The sequence below is a fragment of the Caloenas nicobarica genome, chromosome Z (assembly GCF_036013445.1).
Source record: "Caloenas nicobarica isolate bCalNic1 chromosome Z, bCalNic1.hap1, whole genome shotgun sequence".
In the NCBI taxonomy this organism is placed as follows: Eukaryota; Metazoa; Chordata; class Aves; order Columbiformes; family Columbidae; genus Caloenas; species Caloenas nicobarica.
In genome coordinates, this window is record NC_088284.1 from 75386590 (window position 1) to 75399086 (window position 12497).

A 12497-nucleotide genomic window follows, 5' to 3' on the forward strand; every position below is an offset into this window, starting at 1 on the left:
TGTAACAGAGGTTAATAGGCTGGTTCCTGATTTGAAACAAATTCCTGAAAGGATGAGTCATCAGTGGTTTTCAGATCACTATGGATGGTATGAAGAGCAAAGATAAAACCTGGAAAATAAGATAAGAACTTTTATTCTGGTGAAAAAACGAGACTTGCATCATGCTAGCACAAACTCCATTCTGATGTTGCTATTGGGTAGTTCAGGAAGTCTTTAGAACATAAATAATGTGTTGATGGAGACTTCTCATTGAAATCCGTGATGGTTCTTTTGTGTGCTATCTGGTTGTGCCCTGTAAGTCAACTAATACTCTTAAGGAGCTCAAAATAGGCAAAATTATAGGAAAAGTTGCTCCACTGATTAAGAAAATAAGATAATTTAGTATATACATTTTGGAAAGGGAAGCTTCTGGTCTGCTAAAAGATGTCTTTCTATGAAGCCCTTAAAAACATTATTTTTCCAGCTGCTTCCAGAATACTTCTACTGAACATGAAAATAATTTCTCAGGCATAGTCTCAAAAAATGAGAAGACATCTTTAAATTGAATTGAACAGTCTATAAATGAACATCTTCCTTTGCTAGGAGGCTGCAAGGAAATAAATCTCAGCTAGATGATAAATAAAATAACCTTCCAAAAGTGGATTTTATGCTATGTGGAACACTGTCTCTGTGTGAAAAACAGAAAAGAGAATCTGACTGCTTAATTAAGATTTCAAATAAGGATCTGTTATTTGAGAAGGGAACAGCTGTTGATGTGGAAATTGCAAATTAATCCCCTTGAGTGAAAACCAAATCTGAATAGGTTTGCTGATTCCATTAATAATAAGCATACTGGATTGTTTTTAAAATACTACGCTGTCTACCATCTTTCAAAAAATACTATACAATTTTTTTTCATGGAAAGGATTCAATGGAGAGTCCCCCTCATTTTCTCCAGCCTTAAACTGGATTTTGCTTTGATACAAGCAGGTAGATCAGATATTTTAGTCTGTTAACCCAAGAGTCTTTATATGGGAACAGGAATTCAGTGCTTTGGAAAACAATAAAAAGATGAAAGGAAATAAATTTAAAGGTAAAAACCCAAATGACAATATAATATTTTATTGGATTCTTCATTAATTCCCTAGTACTTTGCCATCCTTAGCTTGTTAAATATTCCTTGGGTGTCAACAAACTCAATAATCTTTTGCTTCTCTGCACACAACCTTCTCGTTGGGTCTTACTGATAAGGTTGCTCTCTTCTTCTCATTAGCATTTTTATCTATTCTTTTAGCAGACTATTCTATTATTTCCTTATTACCTATAAGGAAATTTTCTATACTGCAGTGTCATTTGGCATTTGCAGATGGTCTGACTGAATCCATTTCACAACATTGCAAAAGGTGTGTCATTTTGGAGCACTTTGCCATGTTCCAACAGCAATGTTCTTACCGTGGGTCTGAATGAAGGAAAGGAGAGCTCAGAAGTCATTGTTAATCTGCTATATAATGATAGAGATCAAATAAAGGCTAGTATAATGAATAGCGCTGGTTATGCCACAAAAAGTGTTTTTCTAAGACCAAAGAAAGATAAATTGGAGGAAAATACTGGGAATGACCAAAAAATAAAAAGGAGGCTTTGACATGTACTGGTATATCAAGTCAGAATTTTGATACTGGCACTGTGTGTCTGTTGGGCTCTTCTGTCTGGTTTGGGACAGGAGCAAATTATAATAAGCACAGAAAATGCAGGAAAGCACTACAAATTTTAGAAGAGGCGAATTCCAGGTTTGGAGGAAATAGTATGCCAAAATGTTGCTGTGTGGTAAATACTTCCACATATTTTTTTCATGTGATAGCCATGGCAAGATTTCAGATATCACAAGTGTCAGCATTGGTTATGAGTATACCACAAATGAGCACCAGTATCTGCCTGACTAGCTGGAGGTGGCAGGTGTAATACACGTGCTACATTTTGGAAATGCATAAAGGGAGATTTTAAAGCCACGCATTAATTGTTTTTCCAAGCTTGGCATAACTTTGCAAGTCCAATAATCCTTTTCAAGTCCAGCAGCTCCCAGGCCTCTTCAGCCCACAAGAGGCGACGCCGCCGGCAGCACTAGGGTGGCACAGACACGGGTAAAACCAGGGCCAGGCCAGCAGCTGGGGCACACGCTGGTCCCCAAGGGAGACACTTGTTAGTAACCTTGTTATGAAAGAAGAAAATAAAACTATGAAAACTAGAGGAAAAGTCTGAGTCTCTCACTCCAGGCAGCGCAGCTGGCATTGCTATTGCTGCCACCTGTGGTGCTTTCTTCTCCTTCTCCTGGTGCTGTGCACACCTTCTCCCTCATGTGTCTCTGGTAACTTCCACATTGCCTGTCGTAGCTTGCCCTGAAGCCCAAATTCATCAGAGAATGTTTTTCTGAGAGGTTCTTCAGGAGACTGTACTATTTCAATTATCACCATCTCAAATCTTACTTCCAATGTGTCTATCAGTTTATTATCAAATCAATAAATTTCAGGCAAACAGGATGTTCTATTGTACTGCTATTTAAATATAACTTAAGCTGTATTTTATTATCTTCTGTGATCAGCTGATAATTATCAAGGGAGATTAGCTATGTCATTTAATCTTCTTTTTAAATTTAACCTAAGACTTTTTCCCTTTTTGAATATTTTCCTTGAGTTGTCTGTACAGACATCCTGTGAGTGTACAGACTTAGTTCTTTCTATAGAGATTAACATATTTCTAATCATGCAGAAACAGGTCTTTAGCTTTTTTAAAAAATAAGGAATTACAGTAGGATATTTGAAATGGAGCTTTTATGCAACAACACAGCAATAAATCTGGAAATGCATGGTCCTAAGCCTTGGTTGTGTACATGTGGACAGACCAAAGAAAAGTGGCTGCTCTCTGCCATGGCTGAAGGGTTCTTCCCCTGAACACTGCACCTCTGTCCGGTTTCGAGCTTTCTTCACCTGCAGTTTGTCTGTGCCAGTCCCCAAGGGATGGCGTGTGTTGCTGCAGGTCAAACAAAGAAATAAACTTAACAGCAGAGTCAATTATACTGTTAAGCAGGCATTCTTTATTGATGGTGCTGAGGAACACTGGAAATTATTCTCCATAAGTGCTCCAACAACTGGATGTTCTTATGTTACATATTACAGAATTATTGCATATTAGTTAAAATTTTTAGAAAATTTTAACATACGTTACATCTATACTGAGAAATAATTGATGAAGTTATAATTGATTAGTTTCTTACTTACAATACATCTATTAATTATTAGTCAAATATAAGTTAAGCAGTCTGCTTCTAAAACATGTATTACTTTGTCTTCTCTCTCCCTCTTGTCATGCAGAAGAATTAGAAACTTGAAAAATATCCCCTTGTTTTGCAGGTGGTTAGAAAGCATCTATCATGTCAATTGGTTAATGATGAGTATGTCTTTTGCAACTTAATCACAGTATACATTAATTTAGGAGCTTCTCTTCACAGGAGGCAGATGGGACATAGCAAGGAGAACCTGAGCTGGGGTTGGACACTGTGCCTGGGAAACAGAGACAGGTGGTCTTCCAGAGACCCCCTCCACAGGTGAAAAATTGGCTGTTTGTGGAGAAAAATGCTTATGGCATTACTACCTTTTTCCATGGGATTCCGTTCCTATCCTGGGAATCATACAGTATGGCTGCCTTGTCATGATAAACTGCCAAGGCCGTCACTCTGTGGTGAGGGACATTGTGTGCTTCACAGCTTGAAGACGGGGCAGGTGATGAAGAGATCCGGCTTCAGCTTACAACATCTGCTCAAACCAGAGGCAAAATTCTCAGTACTTCAGCATTGGAGGACCGCACCAATGGTCTGTGGTTTTACAATGAAATCACACTCTTTGATAAATCAAGCATGCACAGAAGTGTTCACAGGTCCCCACCATTAAATTTAAAAATTTGCACATAGAATTTTAGTAGTAATTTTTGGTTTTATTTCTATTTCTTCTCCCCACAGATTCATATGTGGACTTTTCATACTCCTGTTCGGTATGTTAAAGCTGCAGCATCATTCCCAGCTGTTTTGTTTGTGCTGCTGAGAATTACTTTAAGAATTTTCTTAATCAGGTTTGTGTAGAAGGTTTGATTTTTTGACAACCTTTAATGAATACATTTTGCACTAGCATATTTAAATCACGGTAATAACAGCACTTGTAACAAAACTGCATTTCTTTATAAGTTCTCATTTCCCCTTCTAGATACTTTGAATATCTGTTTCAGATTTTATTACTTTGGTTTCCATTCTCTGTCCTACTGTCAAGCAATAAAGCATTTACCAGTTTTATTTGAGTCTGAAAAGTGAAGGATGGAGTACTCTTATTGGCTTAATGGGACTAGAAGTCACTGTCTTCTGCATCCTTCTTCTCCTCACTTTTCAACTGAATCACTGGACAAAATTTACCAGGCTTTGAAAATGTACTCACCGTCCAACTTTTGCCATTAGTGATAATGGCACTTAGGGTACTGGGCGCATTAGAAAACTATGATTTTCTATTTAACTTGTATTTAAATGAAGTCACACCATTTTTTTATACAGGTGATGGTACAAGTAGCTTATACTTGCAGCAGGTTTCAAAGCTGACGAGTATTTCCGTTGCTTGTGTCTCTCCTGTGTACAGTTATACCATCCTTGGCTTCACCTAATCCAATTGCCACTTTTGGCTTGGATGCCTCCTCTCGTTTTTCATATTGTCTCAGCAGACCAGCCATCGAATGAAATGGATTGTGTTGGTTTTGATGCTTGTGTCAGTCTCTGTGAGCTCCACTTAAAACCATGTGAACTCCCTGCAAGCACAAAAAACCTGTGTGTAGCCCATAAGTAGATGTAAGACAGGTGTCATCTCCCTTTTCAATTTGATTAAAAACGAAGTATTGTTGACTTGCCTTAAAGAAGTACCTGTATGAACCTACCCTACTTACGTGAAGTTCACTTTGTACTATTATTGTTCTCAGTATTTTTGAGGCTTTTTTAATTGCAAATTTATTATATAAGTAGTCTTAGAGAAATTCCAAAGCAGTACAGGTTCCTGTGTAAAACTATTGGACCTAAATTCGCCATACCTTGTGCTTTCTACTGTCTCATTACCTTATTCACGTTGGATAGTATTCATTTCCCAAGCAGTACTTTTGGAATAATCTAACAGTACGCTAACAAGGGCTGTAGAAAGGGTTATGAGAACTAATTTTTCAGATCTGAAACTCACAATCTTTACCCTCCCAGAACATTGATTCAGTGATATTTTCCATCATTCTGCTTACCCAAATGGTGCTGAGGAGCAAGGTCTGTGGGATTAGTTTCTTATGCTCTCCTGGGCTCAGACTCACAGGGTTTGATAAGGGGTAAAAGGAAGGTTTTTTGAAGGAAGTTGAAGCTGAAAGAGATCACGGTGTACAGAACTGGAGTGATGCATCCAGCGTAACCCACATATGTAGCAAGCACTACGTCTTCTGAGTCCCAGGACAAAAATTCAACTAGAAAATTGATCTTCCCATTTTCAGTGGAGCCTGAATCCAGCTTTTATAGAGACAAAGAAATGGTGAGAAATAATCTCTGTTTTCATTCCTCTCAAAGTTATCTTGGATTTTATATCAATGTTACATCATATGTTAATGAGATTAATACAAACATAGCAGAAACAAAAAGGGGTGAAAATGTTTGGGATAGTTTTTTTTTTTTTAAAAAAAATATGGGTTGGGTTAAAATAAGTATTTTTGTCAAGAATTAAAAAGATATTAGAAAACCCAGTGTATTTTGGATTATCATAGTGTGGGAATGGAGCTGCTTTGACACAGAGAGCTGTTTAAGACTTTACCTTTGCCTGGCAATGTGTCTTAGAGCATTTGCATAAGGCTTTGATCTAGGTGTTAGAATAGGACACAGCAGTGTACCAGGACATTACCATTTCATGTTCTGTATTTGTTCTCTCAGCAGCTTACTTTGCATTGTAACACACTTTTGTGTTTTCATACAATTCCCAGCCTCCAGCAGACACTGGCACAGGTGAATCCTGCCTGCAGGTATCACTGAGCAAAGGTTTCTAACAGCAAAACCAGATATTTATCCACAACTTTCTATAAAACTGCATTTGCACACCTTTTTTGCAAAACAGTTTCCTTATGCTGCCAACTCCACCAAACAACGATGTTCTTTCTGAAATTCACTCCAGATATTTCTCTCAAAGATTTAGTTAGATAAAATGGTATCAAGAGGTTTGCATCGATACCAAGATATGAGGATTTTTAAGTATGGAGCTACTGTGGAAGTTTTCCTTTGACAGCTTCCCTGATTTTCCTCCAGACTCTATCCCCTAGCATCTAGCAGTCTATGGACAGAAATGAATATTTCCTGACAAAGTAAAAAATATTAGAAAATTACAGGAACATTAGCCAAGTTACAGGATTCGCAAGCAGACACGTTTGTGCTTCCTCTTCAGAGTGCTGGGAGGTGTGTGGAGGTCTCGATAACAAATGTGAGGCTGTTTCAAAGAGATTATTCAGAATAAAAAAAGTTTCAGCAGCGGAATGCTTCCAAGGAGGTTATACATATACCTGCTACGAGAAGTGATATGTCAGAAATAGACACAGTAAATTATGGCAAATTGAGACTCATGAGATTAAATGAGTGATGGAATTAGAAAATTTCTTCCATTAGGTTGCCTATTTAGGAAGGACACACCTAAGTGAAAAATAAACTGCCAGCCCACAGTAATGCAAAGATGTAAATGCCTGTACTGGGGGTGTGTGTCACCTTATGCCAGATTAGATGTAGGAGCAATACGTAGGGCAGGGATAGATTAAGAGAACAGGCAGAGAAAGCAGCTCCGTATTTCCTTTTTTGACCTGTTAAAAAAAGATCAATTTGGGAAACACACGTTACATATCATAGGAGGTGAAAATTATACTCTAATAGAAACAGACATCCACTGACAAAGAGAAATCTAGCCACAAATATTAAGTCATCTAATTACTTTTTTTTTTTGGATGACAATTCTTTACAGCATTTTGACCTCTTAAGGGAAAAAAAAAGAAAAAAAATAAAGAAAGAAATTTGAGTATAGTTGAAGCATAAAGTTGATTCTGATGGTCTAGCATGGGGGGCTTTCCAAAGGCCCTAGCAGTTATTCAAGCCTCTTTTTGAGGACAGCAGCAGCGGATGCTACCTGGCTCTGAGTTGTCTGTTGTGAACAGGAATTTGAATGAAGACTAATCAGAACAGTAATGTGCTGTGAAGGAGAAAGCTTTTGAAGAAAGTTGCCCATGAAAGAGAGAATAGAACAAATGGGAAAGAATGGGAAACGCTCAGGCCAGGTTATATGCAGTTACTTGCTTCCCTCAGGTCTATGTTTTCACAAAAACTGAAACACTTTTGCTTATTTGCAAAGAATGTGTGGAGAAAGTAAAAGCCTTGGTTGCCTACAGGTTGGGAAAATTGCATGTGAAGGGAATTCTTAACATTTTAGCCATTGCTGGCCAAGCGAGTAAAGGAGAATCCCATGGCAAGGCTACAGCAGTAGGCAAAGGGATCTCTGTTCTCTCATTGGATCCAGTCAAACATGTTTTTTCGGTCTTCACGATTACCTAACATTTCCCAGTGCCTCCTTCAGGCTGTGACGGTATTACTACATCAGCTGAAGGTTTGACTCAGGGTCTCAGCATGACCTCGCTCCTTACACTTTGCTTTAGCACTGGTCTAGCACTGGCAGCTGGCTTCAGGCCTGAGGTTTGCCCCATGTTTGAGCTGCACAAAAGGGGTGAAGGCATGGCTGCTGGTAGCCAGCCCAAGGGCAGGTTTTCTTTTTAAATGCTCCTCTCAGAATGGTCTGGAGTAAAGAGCTCCAAACTCCATCAAACCAAGTTTGTTAAGCTGTAGAAAGCACAGAGAGATCTTTGAAATGGAAAAAGTTCTACTAACCTGGCAAATAATTGTAGTTTCCACACTGCTGATTACTCCCCCAGTCCCTGTCTTGCAGTCCATCCACCTGAGAGGTGTGGGAACAGAGCTTGGCAGTGGAGACTGAGGCAAAAATGTTGTTGAGTACCTCAGCTTTTTCATCCGTTGTTATCAATTTACCAGTCTTGCTCATTATGAGCGACACACTTTCTTTGACCTTCCTTTTCTGGCTGACACAGCTGTAGAAGCCCTTCTTGTTATTCTTTGTGTCCCTTGCCAAATTCAGCTCCGTCTGCACCTTGGCTTTCTTGACCCATCTCTGCACAACTGGGCAGTGTCCCTGTGCTCTTCCCAGCACACCTGTCCCTGCTTCCTCCACCTGTGCATTTCCTTCTTGCCCTTCAGTGTGACCAGCAGGTCTTGACTCAGCCATGCTGGCCTCTGGTCATCATTACTAGATTTCTTACACCTAGGGACTGCGAGCTCTTGTGCTCTGTGGAAAACCTCCTTAAAGATCTGCCGGCTCTGTTCTGTTCCCTTGTCACTGAAGGTGGTTTCTCAGGGGATCCCATTGATTAAATCCCTTTATTTTAACCTTTTGGTGGCTTGGGCATATCTGTACAGATGAAAGAGAGGAGCAAAGGTATCTATGGATAACAGGTGTGGCTTTTACTAACAAGTTACCTAAAGTTCCTATGGACAGAGAGCTCTTGGAAATTACTCCATCACTGAAAGCCATTGACAGCCCTTTTGCCCTGTGCTGGACTCTGTCATGTAAGCAATGGGTTCAAGGCTGCCCATCCACAGGTGCAATGTGGTGATTGCTCAGGAGTAGCATTGGTGATACAACCTGTTCTTAAAAACAAGGAGGTGTTCTGTGGGGTGATGCTGCGCCTGTGTAGCATGCATATGTGGATACTATGGGGTATTTCCATTGTCAAAAGGGGCAGAAGATTGCACATACTTTGTTTAGAAGCTCCTGCACATCCAGTTCATCATCTGCACTGAACTTGTAACTCGTTGAACTGAGTCTAATGGTCTATGATTTAATTTTACTGCAGATTAAATATTGATATCCTAGAAGTGTTACTCTCTGGTGACACCTTGATAAATGTTTATGGCTTGATGTATAGGCTGTGAGATCAGCTGTCTTCCTTAATATTACTTTGAAAGCAGAAAATAAACTTGTGAAGAAGATTATTGCAAACACATTACTGTGAATGTTGCCACATTGTGCTAATCAGATATGGAAATTGTGATGGTTTCTGTGATACATATAATTAATTGGTATGGCTTTCAAAACTTTTAAGGAACAGATATCCTGCTGAGATTAAACTATTAGCACAAAATACATAACGAACTATCTTGCTCTATTTTTCATTTCGTGGTATTGAGAGATAATCAGCCACCTTTGCATAGCATTGAAAAAAAATCTCAGATGCATTTTGCTGTGTTAAATAGCAAGTGCAACCCTTGGCATGAACATGTGGACTCATGGTATAAATCAGCATTCTGTTAATTGCTGTGGTGTTAGGTAGATGCTTATATCAATGTCAAACACAGACAAAGGTTCAGGGATCAACTTCCTATAGAAGGAATGATGACAAGGCAACAAAACCACCCTGGAGTGAAATGTCTTTAGAGCTTTTCTTCAGCCTGTAGAAAAGGGAGAAAGATAATATTTTTTGGGTACTCAGTTTTTTACAGTTTCTTGGGATTGTTAGGAAACGTGTGTGATTGCTGCTTTGAAGATAAGCTCTAATGAAGTTATGGAAGGATGGGAACAACCATGCCCTTTCAAAGGCAGCTACCTTGATCTGCCACCAGCTGTTACCTGTGTGACCAGATCTTGTGCTTCAGTGTCAGGTGTAATAAAGAAGTCATGCTGAAAAGCATGAGCATTTTAAAATAAAAACTTGTCAAGGTTTAATTGCAAGATGACAATAAATGGTGGTAGATGCTCTCTGCTACCCCCTCACTCACCCTCCCCTTAGATAGGAAAAAATGATAAGGAGGAAGGAAGAGAGACTTCAAGTTAGAAAGGTTTTAAAGGCTTTGCTGATGCTACTAATAAATAGAGAAAATTATATAAAATATACAAAACCAATCTTGAATGTCCCAGGGTAGAGCAGGGTTTAACCCCTCCTGCGTGGAGCTGGCGTGGCTCCAGCAGCTGCAGGGCAGGCACCCAGAAGTCCTGGGCGGGACTTCACAGCAAACCAGAACTGGATTCAGGGATGCAGGGTGTCAGGCCTTTGATCAGAGGCACGACAGGCAGGGTCCCTTTCAGATGTGGCCATGGTCGAAGAGAGCACGACCCTCATTATCTCCATCTTTTATAGGGTGTATGACATCTATGGGATGGAATTCTCAGTTGGTCAGTTTTAGTCACCTGCTCTGTCCACCCCTCCTTGCAAATATGTCCCGTTACCAGTTAATCTTGGTCACCATAGTAATAAATCTAAACATGAGCTTCTTCTGCATTCTCTTGGTCATCTTATCAGTCCTGGAGTGAACAGCGTCTCAAAAACATGTTACTTAGAAGGTACTTAGAAGAACTTAGCTGAAAGGAAAATTCACTAAGAGAGAACTGGTCTTGTTTTTAACTAAACCAGGACATTCCACCCCTTATTCCATACCATTTAAGTCATAACCAAATTGCTACTGCTTTCTGCCTGTCTTCAAATGTATATACACACACATAAATAGGTATAACACTAGTTCATCACTGCAGGTCTCTGTCTATCACAGCAGTCTCTGAAAAAAACCCTGCAGTTTAAAACTTGGTTGAGTAATATATGGAATAATTCACGAATATTTTGCTCTGTGTGTATGAGTTTTTACCAGCTTTGTATCAGGGCCTTGCTTTGCTTTTTCCTTTTCCCTTAAACTGAGCACTTCTCTGATTTGAAGCTTTGGCTTAGTTCTTGGTGCTAGAGGGCTCTTTCAAGACAATCCATACCATTAAGCCTCAGGTTGTGTGCAGTTCTTCACAGGTGCCTATGTTTGCTCCAGAAAATAGTACCATTTCTGCATGACATATTTTGAATTGAGAAACCTTACTCAGATGTGATTTGAATGTCCAGGAAAGTAAGTCTCTTTCCACAATTGCATACAGATGCCTAACAGCATCCATGCTTGTTTTTTTAATCTGTGCATGGATCATGTAATTGATTCACACCATATGTTCAATTATGTAGATTTTGGTAGTTTATTTCTTTTTTTTTTTTCCAAGTTGTTTCACAGAGATAACAATTTCCTGAAATTTCAGTTAGGCAGCAGTTGCTGTGTACCCAAAAGGTAGATGTGCAAACCTTCAGTCTGCCAGCAAGTGACAAACACCTACCTGTAGTTCACTGGAATGTGGTGGCAGTCTGGATTTTGACATGATACTTTGCATTTCTCAGATCTGATTCCTTTTTAATTCCTGCAGCCCTGCCTAATAAGTCACGCACATGATTGCAAACAACTGAAACCGGTAACAGAACTGAAGTCAATTAATGACAAAGCTGCCAAGTAGAAATGGTTAGCCTAATTACACCTGCTATTTACAGCAGATACTGTAAAGGATGGTGATCCTAACAACCACTTTTTTGAAGGAGTGGGGCAGCTGCGCTATCCTGTCTGCTCGACATTCAGCCTGCGGGCAGCTCTGTCTGCGGCAGCTGGAGGCAGGGGCTCCTACACCAGGGAAGGAGACTGCCCTGTTCCCAGCAACCAGTATTTCTTCATTGCAATATAACACCAATATGCATTAATCTTAACCATCGCAGGCTGTTCTAGCTCCCTGAGGACAGTTCTGGCAGTACCCCTCAGTAGTGGCAAGCTTGAGCTTTACGATATTCTCTGCAACCTACAGGGCATTGCTGGGTCTCCACATGGAGACAATTTCAGCCAATGTTTGTGCAGTGAGATGCTGGTGGCCAAGAGCTTTCTAGTCTGAGGGCTGAGCATTTTTATGTCAGTAGGCAGTGGGCTATGAACATGACAGCTTTTTCTCAAGTAGAGGCCATGTAGGATGAGGACTGGTAAAACTCACACCTTTGCTCCACTTGAGGTGTTCCACCAGTGGCCATGATCATCGCTTTTATTTCTATGAATAAGTAATAATAAGTCAGTGCTTTGTCCCTGTCTGCTGGCCCGAACTCTTTAAGGGTGTCCCAGCAACGGGCAGGCTGGCAGCCCTGGAAAAGAGCAGGAGAAAGAAGGTTTATGTGCTATGTGGCTGTGTTTGATCAAAAGCAACAAGACCTCTTTGCACTTGACTCTGAAATCCCAGAGGAGAGTCCCCTTACTCAGCACACTGCTGGAAATGGAACAAGGAGGAAAGATACAGTCAGGTCTCGAAGGTTTTTCTGCCTGTGATAGGCAGGGAATGTCTTGAGGAGAGTGGTCTCAATCTCATCTAATCTTTACCAAAACTGCTGGTTTGGAGAAAGGATCATTTCTACTTCTTGCAAGTAAGGCTGATGTTCAGGGCTGCTCATAATTTGTATACCAATTATCCCAGCGAGGCTCTACCTCAGGAAGAAGTCATTTTCTCTGTGTCTGTGAGGAGCCACAAAGCAGCAGAGAG